Source organism: Eumetopias jubatus, unplaced genomic scaffold, assembly GCF_037043125.1.
Source record: "Eumetopias jubatus isolate StellerSeaLion01/CBP00866 unplaced genomic scaffold, mEumJub1_p1.0 scaffold_2, whole genome shotgun sequence".
NCBI classification, from domain to species: domain Eukaryota; kingdom Metazoa; phylum Chordata; class Mammalia; order Carnivora; family Otariidae; genus Eumetopias; species Eumetopias jubatus.
The window spans coordinates 115,056,040-115,071,493 of NW_028274808.1; the positions used below are offsets into that span (position 1 = coordinate 115,056,040).

Sequence of the window (15,454 nt, forward strand, 5' to 3'; positions counted from 1 at the left end):
TTACTTTTTTATTTGTTTGTTTTGTTTTTAGCAGAGAAAAGAGCCCTGTCTATATGATATGGGAGAAGTAAAGAAAGGTCAGTCCATAGACCAGTCATACCTGGCTTTTCCTCCCAGGAAGCTTCAAGTCTACGATCTTAGAACAAGTTGCAGTTACTACAGGTCATGTGGTTGTGGGACTTAGAATAACTACTTATCTCAACTCACGGATTTTATAGGTGGTGAGATCTAAACTTCCTAGTTGTGTCACCATGGACAAGAGACTTAATTCAAATTTCAATTTCTTTATCTAAAAAATGGAGATAATACGCATGGCATAAGGATTTTATGAAACAATACATTTAAAGGGTCCGGCATCATGCCTGGTGTATAATAGGCTATAGAAGTTTGTTCTCTTTGTCCTTTGACTTATGGTACGCTATATCTCAAAGGGGCACAATGTAGGAAATCTGATAAAGGACCCCTCTCTTAGCATATAGGAGGAAAGAGGTAAAATGAACCATGATTAGCATATAACACAAGAGAAGATACTGAATTGTTACCAAATAACAAATCAACGGATTCGGGTTCAAATGCCCTTTTGCTCCTTGAGTAGAAGCCTCAATTGTGAGCAATGTTTCAGGTGCCAAAAGTAGTGAAGTGTCCAGTGCTACAAAACTGTTGGTGCAGATTTTACAAAGATTGAAAAACCCATAATAATCTTGTCCAATGTTGTAAACAAAATTCTTTATTCTAATTGAAACAAGTGCTATATTATTGACAGGTTAAACAGAAACACTGTAATTTAATCTCTAGTCATTAACATCAATCCAAACCTACTGAATTGTGGTTCTGCAATTTATAACACTAGCAAAGAAAAATCCATAATAAAAGAGAATTTCCTATTCAAATAGAAGACTGTTCTTCTTAAAAGTAAGAATTTATGAGCTCTATAACAGTATATCTTTGATTATTTATAAAACTGCACATTGTTTTAAGTATTTTTGTCTGTTGATCTTTAGATTTCTATTTTATCACCCCTTTACACACTTTCCTTTTCTCCAGTTACATATGCTGTTATCACCGCTTTATGTATTTCTTTTTACATTACTTATTTTATCATCATGCTTATTCATTTTCATGGCGATAAGGTTTCAAAACATTCCCCTTCCGTTCACAGGCACCATTGTTTTCTACCATAATTATTTGAAGAGTTGAAATCTTACCAGCTTAAAACACTTCAGTTTATACTTAAATTTCCATGACATATTTGTCTATAGAATATGAAAGTTAAAAAGATGAAAAAATATAAAAATTTGAACTTGTTTTTTAATTAGCTATTTGTCTTTCATGTAGCCATATCCTTTCTAACTAAAGAAATGGAGATTGAATCAGAAAAAGAAGTTCCCTTAAAAAAGATATATGGATATATATGTTTGTTCATACACATTACCCTCCACATGCCTCACATACATTTAAACATTTTCTTCATGAAGTAGGGTCACATCTAATGCATTCTTAAAAGCTTATACTCTGCAGTGACCCAGGTCTTGTGCGAGGTGATTCACATACTTCAGTGGTTATTCCTGTAGCAAATCTAGAAGATAGGAATAGGGTTATCATCAGGAAAGTAAAGTAATTTGCCTAAGAACACAAAAGGTAAGCACTGAGGTCCAGATATTAATCCAAGTCTTTCCGATTCCAGAGTTTGTATGCTTCCTTGTAGCCAATTCTGCCTTTTATTTTCCCTAAAGAAACTTAAAGTGGATGACTCTAAGGAGTCCCTTTACTTGCATATTGGTTAAATCAATGATCCCCATTTTTAATGCTTCAGTTGTTCCTCTGAAAGTTTTTCACATAGTATTCAGGAAGCTCTTTTTATCAGTTGCAAAGTCACATGCTTATAATAGGATTGGCTTATGTCACAACAAAATTACTTGGGATTTTATTACCTCAAACATAAGCTTTTTAATATGGTCCTCAATAGGAACTACTATTTAATGCTTTCTGTAATTTGCACAAATAAACTGATTTCTCTTTCTAAACAGGATATAGGGTAATTTTTCTGATTAGCTATAAGCTATTCAATATGGCTCATCTTAAAAAAAGTTGACAACGAATTTCTCGAACACGTACTTTTAGGAAGTATTATTGATATTTTATAGAACTGTTCCTTTTATGGGAGAAACCATTGATTGTTATTATAATAAAAATTATCATAATTTAAAAAATTTAAAATTATTATCACAATTATTACCTTAAAATTATTATCATAGTTTTTAAAATCACTGTTCTTTTTTGACTAGACCTACTGAATTAAATGAGGTTTATTGTAAACTGCTGCTGGCATCCAGTCCAGAGACTGCTTTTGGAAGACACACTGACTGGTTGTCCTTACTGAAGTAAAGGAAGTGATGAAAATACACCTTTATGCCCTTGCATACCCAAAGTAATTACAACAATTTGACAGAAAAATGTGGATATACTTTATGTACTCTTCTTCCAGAAGAAATTTAAGCAAAATAACTTGTTTGGTGGCCAGATGGAGGGCCACCACATTGTGAGATTGAAACAGAATGGACTAGAAAAACCCAGTGCATTCAAAATAGATTAGAAAATATGATTCATTTTATTTTGTGGGAAAACAGGATGTCTTGACAACTGAGAAGAAAAGAAAGCGTCCCTTCACTTGGATATTTCAAGCTCTCCATGCCAGTTGTTTAGCATTCTCCTGCCTCACCTACTTAAATGTTCACGGAAAGGGTGTTTCATATGCCGAAGGAGCTCCGTATCATTCTTGTTCTTGAACAGTCCTGACAGCTTTAAGACTGTAATTCTAGAAACAGGAGCCTGGTATTAAGCATCTGCACATGTTCTCCATTATTTCCCTCCAGAAGAAAACAATAGCTGGGTAAGATTATGCTCTAATGGAATCCATTTTCACTAAATAGGTACATTTAGTCAGATGTAATTTGGTGGACCATAAAAGAGAAAAAGAAGAAACTATTTAAATTGAGAAAGGCAAGTACAATCCCATTAAAAAGTGCTGGAGTAACTGATTATGCATACATGCATAATTGCAGACCTGAATATTTATTTCAATACACCTGAGTCTTGGAGATGTTTTTAGAAGAAAAATCAGTATTTAAGCTACCTGGACCTTTATCAAGGATGCTTTGGCTTATTGACCTAATGAGTTCCCAGCCTCCAATAACTTTTTTTGAATGAAATTACAAGAAAGGTTTTCAGCTGGCAAGGTAAAGGGAAAATTGAACTCTAAGGAAATTAAGAAATATAACTCGAGAGTATCTAGACAGCTGACTGGCCCCATATAACCTTGTTGATATTCTTGGTAATTTCCTATATTTCAGGAGGAATTGAATCTATTCACTTGAAATCTTTCACTTGAAAGTCAAATAGAATGTATAAAGAGAAAGTGTGTTTGTTATTCTGGATCTTCAAAGTCACAGCTGGTAAAAAAATCTGAAAACCATTTTACAGGATGAACAAATAATTGAAACTTTTTAACCTGGAAGGAATGTCTAGCAATATTTTTAGTATTGCCCTGGGGTGACTGTTCATTCATTCATTCATTCATTCATTCAACCATTTATTTAACAAACATTTCTTGAGAGCCTACTGTGTGTCAGGTCTGCGCTAGAGGTGAGGAGATAGAAAGAGCTCTTGTGTTATAGCTAGTGTGATGGGGATAGTTATTCTTCGTAACTGGAAGAAAGAACTGAAAATAATGGGGAGGCATTACAGAGATTCAAACTTGCATTTTGCATAGGGTAAACATTTCTAAAAACCAGAGACTTCATAAAAAATAAAAGGCTATTTCATGTTATAAAATCTCTAGGCGTGTTCTAAAGGTAACTGTGCACCAATATATAGGGAGTAGTTCATACATGATAGGTGGTGAAAACTTCCACGCTTCCTCTCAACTCAATGATTTATTTTTAAAATCACTGTAATTTATTATTAGTCAAATTAAAATGAGCTTTTCAGAGTTAAACTTAGACTACAGAAAAGGCTAAACTAGGTGTCAGACAGATGCTCTTCAGAGAAGCAGGAAACAAACCTACTGGTTGTATTGCTGTCACACCCGCCTCAGAAAGAAGAGAGCCAACGTTGTGCAGCTGTTTTCCCCCATCCTGCTAGTTTTTAGACTAGCAAAACAAGTCACTGAGGGAACTGTGAAAACCTGTCTCCAGCCCATGACCCAGTAATTTTGTGTGTGAGGTTAATCACCAGACGTTGCCCTTTCTTTGATGTCTTGGAGTGTGAAGGTAGTTGTGGCCTCCAAGATTTGTCAAATTCAACGCCCACGTGATTTCATAGTTTACCTTAGAACTCTGGCCTCCAAAGAACTTCATTCAAAAACCTTTCTTCATACCATACTAAACTTACAATCTGCTGTGTATTTCCTAGAAATAGAATGGAATCCTAATCAGAACACTTGAAGTAAAAAAATCTCTAAGTTTATACTTTTCCCCCTATATTTGCATATTCTGTCTTTCATAAGTCAAAGCATAGGCTCTTTTTAAAATGTGATCTATAAATTATTGTAGATGGGGCCAGCTTTGTATCTGAATACTTATCACTTAAGAGATTACGTGACTTTGAAGATCCAGAATGACAAATATACTTTCTCTCTCTCTATTCTATTTGACTTTCAAGTGAAAGATTTCCAAAGTAGACCTTTCCGGTTTTTAATGCACTCATTTAATGCTTCATAATGCTTCCCCCCGACCCCCTTTAAGATCTCTCAGTATCACAGAATTAAGTTTGGGACAGATATTCACATGGCTAAGAAGTATGGAAGTAATTTTTTTTCAAAGTTCTCATGGCAAAAGGGGACTCAAAGGTACATAGAGTCCTGTTCCTCAGTGGCCTCATTCTACATGTGAGAATGGTCTGTTTTCCCTACAACATTTATGTAGGTTTATGAAAATTCATATTGGAGAATTTATTTTTTAAAGACTCCTTCAGCAAAAAGTAAGTAAGAGCAAAATACATTCTTTCTCTGTATTTTATTTCATGGAAAACAGTAGAACAAATATCCACTGAGATTTGTATCTAATCAGAAAGTAAAAAAAAAAGACACCAATAGGACATTGGTGAAATTTCCGAGATAAAGTTTAATTTTAACTTATACATTCTTATATAAAGTAGTTTAAGTAGGAAAAAGACTCTCAAAACTCTAATCAACGTATTTACAATAATGTTTTTAGCTAAAGGAAAATAAAAGGATTAAAAAATACTATATATTTTAATTCCTGAATCAATAATTCTCAAGGATGTTGTGTAGAAAACAAAATTAGAACTATCCTTAATTTTAATAGAACACTTAATAATGTTAAATTCTTAAAACATAAAAGAGGAAACAAATTGGATTATAGGAAATTAATATTTTGGGTAGTAGTTCTAATATTATATGTAACTAATACTGTTGATATTAATAATATTATCTATAACAAATGAAAACAATTTTTAATATAATAATATGCCAGTCTTGAGAAATTGTTGGTGGTAGAATAAGCATATTTTACTATAAAAATGAATGGGGAAATAAGAGCTACCATCTCCTTACAGCTGTCTGAGCAGAGTTAACTACATGTGTGGGTCAAATGAGAGCCCTTGTAGCACTTGTTCTAGCTTCAGGGGCGCAGGGCTGTCCTTGTTGGGGCACCAGGACTTCAAAGGAGAGTGGCTGGGGGCCAGATGAGACCAGTGGTAGCCGTGAGAGTGTTATTTTGGTAAGTTCCTTACAAGGTCTTCTTGTTTTTCCCTGGTTACTCTCCTATTATTTACACAAAGAAAGTCATGATACTGAATGATAAAAGAGAAGAAAAGAATTGGTCTCTAACCCTCGAATTATTTATCTGCAATAGCTGGCTCACTCAGAATAACCCATTCTTGGAATTATTTAATTGAGAATTATAAAGTTTAATTGTGAACTTGCAATAAGGATGGTGTGTGTGTGTGTGTGTGTGTGTGATTGTTTTGAAAGACTACTTTCTGGAAGAATGAGAGATGGATGCATTGCAAACTCCAAAACTTGGCTTTTGTCCTTAAGAGATCTCAGATGGGTTGGTAACAACCCAGAGATAAAGAAAGTTAAATGGCCCCACTTGGTGAGAAGAAAGGAAGGCATGTGAACTTAATAGTGGAGAGGTTGCTAAATACAGTGTCTGCTGGCAGTTTCCATAAACCACAAAATGTTGTTTAAGTTCTTCAAACCAAATTACCTCAACCACTAGATAAGGTTTCAATCCATGATATTATTATGCCGCAGGCTTTCTCCCCCCTTCCAAGTTAATATCTTTGTTTTGATTTTGGCTGGGGAAGTTCCTTTGTTGGTCAGCCACAACATTTCCATTAACTCACATAAATTCCCCATCTCACGACGCCTGCCAGTTTTCTCCCTGCTCAAACAGGATAGATAACATTAGCAGTGTTGCGTGAAACATCTAAAATTAAAATTATTTTTCCCACAGCTTCTGACCACTGGATTGTGAAGTATGAACTTGGGAATACTTTTTATTTTAACTAGGAACTAAACCTTTATGTATGAGATTAGGAATTGTTGATAGGTTTTAAAAAAGAAGGGAATACCAGAGTTGCTTCCGAGATTACTTTTTGATCTTGTGAAATCTAGTGTGCCTGTTCTAGCTGCCCAGGGAGTGGTCACTGAGAGCTTGTATGTCTTCCCCGTTCAGCTCCTAAAAGCATGGAGTTACCCTTTCGGCCTCAGAGGCCTAATCCAGCAGACTAATTACTCCACAGTCCAAGTGGCCTACATACTTACTAAAGTGCTGTTGGATGTGAAGCAAATTGGTCCTTGTGGATACCATGGCAGTGACTACAGGGGTAAAGTTAGCTAGTATTTCATGGTTTAGATAAACTAGAGAAATGAGTCTATTACTGCAATACCTAAGAACTTCCATTTATTGAGCGTTTCACCATGTATCAGGCATGCGCCAAGTACTTCAAATGCATAATCTCTTGAGTTACTGACAACAAGCCAGAGAGATGAATATTATTTTTCAGATTTTATAGATTTATAGGCACCACTCCTTTTAACAATTTGCCCAAGGGTATATTGTCACCAATAAAAGAGCCAAGATTTAAACAAGATACCAAAGGCTGTGCTCTGAATCATTACTCCATGCTATTTAATTGAATCCCAGTTAGCCAGGCTTTGGGAAGAATGGAAAAGAATAAACTTCCTTGCACTTGAACTGGTTTCAGATTCAAAGGATCCCAAGGAGAGTCATATATTGGTTCTGTGAAGTATTTGTATGGGATATTCAAAGCTCCTGAAAAGATCCCCATTCAGTCTACATGCAATTCTGTTTCTTTCTCAGAGGGGCAGGATCACTTGGTGAGGCCTCGGTTAGACATGTTTGTGACAATAATGATAGCTATAAGCCCAAAGAGTTTTCATCTTCTGCCAGGCACTGTTCTAATTGTTTTCCATGCAATAACTCATTCCAATCTTCACAACAACCCTATGAGGTGAGTTCTCATGTTCTGGGGGAAAGATGTAGTGGGGGGGGGACATTTTCCTATTCAAATATATGAGTGAAGTGTGACCTATTGTATTCTCTTTTTAATGATTCACATTTCACATCAGCCTAGTAAAGTCTCTGAGAAGTTCTGCGGTAAAGAAATGGCTTTGTTTTAGCCAGCATATCCCAAATTTATTCTAATATATGCTCCCATCTCCACTAACACCTATTAATATTTCATAGAGAACAAATTGAAGATCACTGTTCCAGATCTTCATAATAGCTGAATTCAGAAGTAAACCCCTGAGCAAATGTTTAATGGCCAGGAGGTGGGGAAGAGGCAGCAGGTGGAGAGGGATGTTACTCCAGCAATTCCAGAGACCACAGTAGAGACACTGGGCTCAGGTGACCAAAGTTGCATTTGACATGTCAATCAAAATGTTGTTTGCCAATGCTGAAATAAATTTAGGAAAAGTCTGGCACATCACCACAGCTGGGCACTTAACCAACCCAAACCTTTAGTGTTTCTGCTACTTCTCATACAAATCTTTCATCTAATAATATGGTGATTCCAGGATTTAGGGCAGGCTGGCATCATACATGTACTGCTGATAATAGGATCAATTTGTTCAAGCAGAGATCATGTTACATTTACTGGTAATGGTTGTTGGTCTTTCATTGTTGGTCATTTCATTTCATTTTTTTGTTGGTCATTTCAGGCTTGCTGCTTATCTCTGAGGAGAGGTTCAGCAAGTGACTTAGATTCAAAATCTGGTCACCTTCCTGGCTCCGTGGGATCACTTTAGGGTGTAGTATTAGGATGGAAACAAAAAGCAGTGATGCAAGGTCCATGGAAAAACTGGAGAGAGAATCCAAGTGGCAAAGTGAGTGAGGGAATTACCTGTCACCGGAGTTCAGGGTTTGGAGTTGAGGGGAATGGTCAAATGGTTATGAAGGCTTCGAACAGTTAGAGCCTCAGTGATGAACTTCGGTGCTGGGTGGGATTTGAAAAACTACAGATGAGGACCAGTAATACTCTGGTGTGTGTGTGTGTGTGTGTGTGTGTGTGTGTGTGTGTGTGTTAGAGGCCAGGCCAAAAGGAGTGAGTATGGAACAGAAACACTGTGACAAATTGAGCCTGTGTTCTGGAAATTGCAATAACTTGATCTACATGGATGGAAGGGCTCACATGAAACTTCAGAAAAGTAGGTTAAAATCAAGTTATGGGGTTCTTTGCAGGCCAGGCCAAGAATTTGGAATTGCTTCAGTAGTCAAAAGAGAGCCCTTTCGGTTCTTGAGCAGTGGGGATGACATAAAAAGCAGCGTCTTGGGAGGAATCCCCTAGTGGTGCTAGGTGGGGACTATCTGGAAAGTAAGAGAGAAGGCAGAGGGCCATGCAGCTGGCAAAGGTACCTGCGCACCATGGTGAAGACCAGGATTCCTACTGCAGAGGAATGGAACTAAAAGCAAGGGCTTGAAAGACTTCTGGGTATAAGGGTGAAGGCAGTCATAGGAGAATGCAAGTGTACCAACCTGGGTCATTCCTAAAACGGAGGCTGAAATAATTGACTCTGATCCTCATTTTATGTGGCACATCAATTTTGTCAATATACTGAATAATTTTACTCTTGATATAAATAAGCTCATTGTTTCATACCCAAGCAGTAGCATTTCAATACTTGTCTGTAGAAATTCTTTTCACAAAAGAATTTTCCTAATCCACTGCAAAAAAAAGAAAGAAAGAAAGAAAGAAAGAAAAAGAAAGAAAGAAAGAAAGAAAGAAGAAAGAAAGAAAGAAAGAAAGAAAGAAAGAAAGAAAGAAAGAAAGAAAGAAAGAAAGAAAGAAAGAAAGAAAAAGAAATGGGCTCTCTGATAATCTGTGAGGCTACATTAATTGTTTTTCCCAAGTGGTATCCACCAAGGGTTTATACTGGAAGGCCATTTTTCCTTTGCATAAATTCTATACTCACAGAGGACAACATTTTTTCTAAAAATCTAAAAAAGAAATCATCTGATGCCTTTCCTATTTAGCATCCTACCTTCAATGTCTGTGCCATAGATTTTCAGCTTCCTTGTGGTCATTTTCTTTCTTTATGTGCAGAAGGAAAAAAAGAAAAAAAATGTAGACAAGTCTTTTTGATTTAAGCATTGAGTATATTTTCCACTTCTTTCTCATCCTTCAATAATCTGTTCAGTGCCCAAGGAGGTTGACCTGCAAGAAGTGCATCTGGGCACCCTTGCCTCTGGTTACCACTTGAGTTTGGCCATCAGAAGAGACTAGCAGGGGAGAATGGTAGGAAGAGATTCAGTGGTGTGTTGGAAAGAGCCAATTTTGCACATTTTCCCCCAACTCTGCTTTCAGTGGCATCATGTTGTTAGCTTGCAATCAGCCATGACAGGAGAATTTATACCATGGAAATGAGGACATGTTATAAATTGGGATTTTCATTTTTGGAAAATCAAGCTACCAGCGTAACACTAGAAGAGTGTGTGTCCAGCTATTTATACCTTTCATTCCGTTTCCTAGCCATCTAAGTCGGCTATGTACCTCAACCAAAAGTGGATGGAGGGGACTCTATTCAGGTTTCTCTAACCACTGCTTTCTCTTCAGACTTAAAGAGATGATGGTTTCTTGTCTTGCTCACCTCAGACTACTGCACCATCTCTTTTGTTTCTCTAAACCTGCACCATCTAATATGGTAGCTACTAGCTACATGTGGCTATTGACTGTTTGATGGTGTGTGACTATCATAATAGTCTAACTGATTAATTGAATTTTTTATTTTATTTGGTTAAAATTAATTAAAATTAAAATTTTAGAAACAGAAATGGTATAAAACATTTTTCCATTAAATACAACTTTATTGTTTTTGTAGGGCTTCATTTTAATTAAGACATTATTTGAACTGAGATGGGCTATAAATATAAAATACACACCAGATTTCAAAGACTTGATATAAAAAAAACACATCTAACTAGTGACTTCCTTATATTTATTTCATATTAAAATAACACTTGGCTATGTTGAATTAAACTAAATACATTATTAAGAGTAATTTTACCTGTTTCTGTTCACTTTTTTAATGTGGTTACTAGAAAATTCTAAATAGTGGTTCCCACTATTAGACTTTCCGACTCTAAACCTTGCCCATACTACTGTAAATAGCCCCTTTATACTCTTTTCAAATACACAGCTTAAACATACCATTAGTTTCTGACTGGTGGAGCCCAACTGATACCACCACCACCACCACTACCAAAAAAAAAAAATCTGTGATTAATTCATTTTTTTTCTTTATGAGCTAAATTACCACTCTCTTTTTTAAAGAGAAAAGAAACAGGTTTATTTTGGAAGAATACATCTAGTGGACACTATTAGATAGGTGACACTTAGCTTCTGATGTTTCCTAAACAATTTTTACAATATGGTCTAGCGGAAGAATCCTCAAAAATATATCCCAGCTGGAAGGAAGTATTAATACTGTTAAGTAGCTTTCATATGCCAGATAATTTTTTGGATAGACTGTCTAATTCAACTCTCTCAATAATCCTGAGAGATAGGAATTTTGAGATACCCTTGTTTTACAGACCGGGAAATTGAGACATGGAGAAGTTACTTGTTCAAGGTCACAGAGCTGGTAAGCGTGGAGGCCAAAATGAAACCCAGATTTGCTTGACTTTATACCCCAGGATCATTCTAACACATTGAGCAAGAAATATTCCTTATTCTAAGGCATCTTAAACAAAATTTAGAGGGGGAGAATTGTTGATTTTACTAGATATTGATTCTTAAGGTTTCCCTGCAATATAGATGGTCATTCGCCTCCTTTTCCCTCCTACCCAAACTCTCACACCACATTCTACTTCTACCTTGGTCTCAAGGGTAATCATTTTTGAACAGTCCTAGAAAAGACCATAGCTCACAATACTTCCATTAAAAGTTGCTTCTAGGGGTGGCTTGTCAGGTCACTTGCAAGAAGGGAGAGCCAGAGGTTTGGTGGAATAAATCAGACCAATTTGGGTGGGCTGCATTCTGCTGAACCCAGCCCCAACCCCTGCCTCTGTCTCACCTCCTCCTGCTCTTGATCTTTAATCAGAGTCCTACGTGGATGCTTAGATAGTCTTAGATAGCCTCTGAAACAGAGGCTCAGAGATGGAAACTGTACCCAAGTCACGAAAGAGATGAAGGTCCTTGACTTGGGGTTGAAGATGTCACAGTACTGCCTCCCATTCTTATTTCCAGTCTATGCATAATTTGATCCTCTTGCATTGACTCCAATTTACAACTTCTTGGGAGTTTTAAAGTGATGTTTACACACATGTTAGCAGTTGTTGCATTGGACTTCACATATCCTCTCTTGCTAAATGGGTGTGGAATAAAAATATATTTTTAAATGCAGGTAGGGACTGAACCTGAACCCATGTTATGTCTGGAATTGTACACAGCTGTGTGACATTAAACACTGAAAAGGGAATGACAGGAACCTGCAGGATCACTGCAAACTGGTCATGATTTTGTACTCCTTATTTCGTGCAAGGAATCCTCTGGATGCATAATAAATACTATCTGATTAAATGTAACAAAGCAAGGGATGCTTCCTCTTATATTCATCTTATTCTTTGGTCTGATCTAATATGACCGTGTGACCACCTAGATATCCTCTCATCTAAACTCTTCTGAAGATGAAAACAGAGGCAATGTTACCTGGGATTAAAAGCTGATCTTGAAATCAGGCAGATGTGAATTCAGCTATGTTACCTAAATGCTACAGGATTGTAGACTGGCTCCTTCGCCTCTTGACAACTCAATTTCCTTATCTGCAAAAAAAGAGTAACAACATATCAGTTAGAGTTATTCAGATGTAAGCAACAGAAACCAACTCTTAAGTAACTTATGCAAAATATTTCTTAGAAGGGAATTTATTGTATAAGGATATTAGGATATGAGGTGGCTGAAAGAATCCAAAGGAAGAATGAATTGGGCCTCAGAAGAGTATGAACTATTGGAGTGCCAGAGTTCTAGAAAACAAGGCTGGGTGGGAATTATTAGGGTGCCTCGACCAGAATGAGAAAGTTCTAATCAAATTTCATCCTTTGGCCTTTTTACTCAAGATGCAAATTCCCAGGAAGTGTCTGAATGGCCTGGTTAGGGTCTTGCATTCCTTCCCTTGGCCAAGGGAGGGCAGGAAAAGGTAGGGTGCAATAAATAAGAGAGACTGAGTTCGTTTTCTTTTTAAGATTTTATTTATTTATTTGAGAGAGGGGGAGTGAGAGCACAGGGAAGGGGAGGGACAGACTCCCTGCAGAGCAGGGAGCCCAACTCGGGGCTCAATCCCAGGACGCTGAGATCATGACCTGAACTGAGGGCAGCCACTTAACCAATTGAGCCACCCAGGTGCCCTGAGAGACTGAATTCTTAAAATATCAGGGTGCTGTTACCAAGGAAGGGGACATGGGTATTGAACAAGTAAAAGGAATGAAATGTTTTACAGACTCCTGACATAGAATCATTATGCCATTCAAATGAGATCATTGGCATTGGTACACACAGTGACAGTACAGATAAGTGGTCAATAAAGATGATTTAAAAAATTGTCATTAAGAAAGAGTTCATAATACAGTACATCATTGTCTGTTAAAACTGGTCATGTTCTCAAAGAGCATTATTTTATACACACACACACGCACACACACACATACACACAGCAGTCCTTTAAGTTTTACTAATGAGACATTGTAACAATTTGCTATCTAACTAGATGGAGATACATGGAAAGCAAAATAAGTAGTAACTATGTCCCAAATAGTTAGCATACAATTATTTAATTCAAAAATCTGCCTTTGCCATTTCAAACACAAGCCAACAATAAATCCCGCACCATCTATTTTAGTTATGGTAAATCATAGTCGTATGTGGTCATGATTATGGCTAATTGAGGGATAAAGGATTTAATTTCAGAGTATGAACAAAATACACTCTTGTTGACATTTGCATGACAGTCTGGGAATAATAGGAGAAGAACTAACAGCTATGTGATATAAATTCCCCAACAGAGAGAATAATAAATAACATTTAAATCAATGATTCTGATTCTTAATGATGGTACTGATGATCCTAGAAGCTTGGACTCTCCATATTTATATTACACCAGCTGCTTCAAATTAGAGAGACTGTAGACTCTTCCGACATGGGTTCATTGATGGTGTGTGTGTGTGTGTGTGTGTGTGTGTGTGTGTGTGTGTGTGAATAAGTCTCTCCAGTTATGTGCAAACAGAAAATCTAGAACACTTAATATCCTGACATAGTTTATAGAGGAATATATTCTGTGGCACACTGCTTTACCATACTAAGATTGCCAGTGTGCATTGAAATTTGTAACTTTTTAAAGAACATTAAGAAAGAATCTAGTTACATTTGGCCTAAAATTGCTTGGGGACTACATGACAACACCAGGAACTTAAAAGGAACCAACTCTGTATTTTTTTTTTATTTAAACTTCTGCTTTCACTTCACAACAATGTCTTCCATTAAAACTAAACAATTAGCACTGTCAAAGCAAGGCCTCAAACAATTAACATAAGACTCAAAGTTATTTCCCTCATCATAAATCTTCAGTAAAAGACAAAATATGTATACAATATGAAGAGGAACAGAGTATGCCCTCTGCTTCCATAACACAACCCCAGTAAGAGAAACTCCTCTACACTGATGGTAGGGGTCTAGTGTCATGATATAGCTCCTGCAAAAATTTTCAGGGAATTCTGTAAATAAATAGAGTTGAAAGAAATTTAAAATAGTGCCATTTTACAATTGTACTGTGTGCAGTTCACTGTGGGTATTAAACTGAAATCTGAGTCATCACCATTTCCATTCTGGAAAGATCTTAAAATTCACACGGTGCCTCTGGGCCACCATTGGGAGAGATGTGGAGACTTGGCTGACAGGTCTAAGGGATCTGTGCCCCATCAGAGACTCAGGTTGAATTTGTATATATATTTGTATATCTGAGTGAGATTTTTTTCCTTCCTCCCATCCTCCTTTCCACCCTCCCTCCCCTCCTCCCTCCTTCCCTTTCTCCTTCTTCTTTCTTTTAGTTAAACATTTTGTTTTGTGATAATTGTAGATTCACATGAGGTTGTAGTAAGTGACATAGAGAGATCTGGGGTAGCTTTTGCCAAGGTTCCCCCAGTAGTAACATCTTGCAAAAGTATAGTACAGGATCACAACCAGGTTTTGACATTTGTCAAGATATAGAACATTTCCATTCTGCAGTTATCTATCATGTTGCCTTTTATAGTCATGTATACTTCTCTCCCACCCTAATTTTGTCACTTCAAGAGTGTTCCATAAATGGATTCATACACTATTTAATATTTGGGGGTTGTCTTTTCTTACTCAACTTAATTTTTTGGAACTTCACAACAGGTGGTTGTGTGTATCAATAGTTTATTCTTTTTTTATTGCTGAGTAATAATATTTCATTGTATGGAATACCAGTTTGTTTAACCATTGACCTGTTGAAAGGCAGGTTTGTTTCCCATTCTTGTCCATTGAGAATAAATCTGTTTTAAATACTTGCATACCAATGTTTATAGCAGTGTTATTTCCAATAGACAAGAGATAGAAACAACCAAAATGTACACCAACATATAAATGGGTAAAGAAAATGTTGTATATACATAGCATGAAATATTATTCAGCCTTAAAAAGGAATGAAATTCTGATACATGCTGCACCATGGATGAACCTTGAAAACATTGTGCTATGTGAAATGAGCCAGACACAATAGGACACCTTTAGTATGATTCCACTCATCTGAAGTACCTAAAATAAGCAAATTCATACAGAGAGAAAGGAGAGTTAGAGGTTACCAGGAGCTGAAGGGGAGAGGAAAACGGAAGTTATTACTTAATGGGCATGGAGTTTTCATTTAGGTTGATGAAAAAGTTTGGAAAATGGT

General features: G+C 36.6%; 1 protein-coding gene and 1 non-coding gene across 3 annotated transcripts in view; one reads left to right on the forward strand and one right to left on the reverse strand.

Annotated features, from left to right (window-relative positions):
- Positions 1 to 15,454, forward strand: part of DKK2 (dickkopf Wnt signaling pathway inhibitor 2) — a 92,870-nt gene that overhangs the window by 31,316 nt on the left and 46,100 nt on the right. The window lies entirely within an intron of this gene.
- LOC114222710 (U5 spliceosomal RNA) lies at positions 14,038 to 14,152 on the reverse strand. Its single transcript, XR_003611989.1, has one exon. It is a non-coding gene; the product is annotated as a U5 spliceosomal RNA (small nuclear RNA).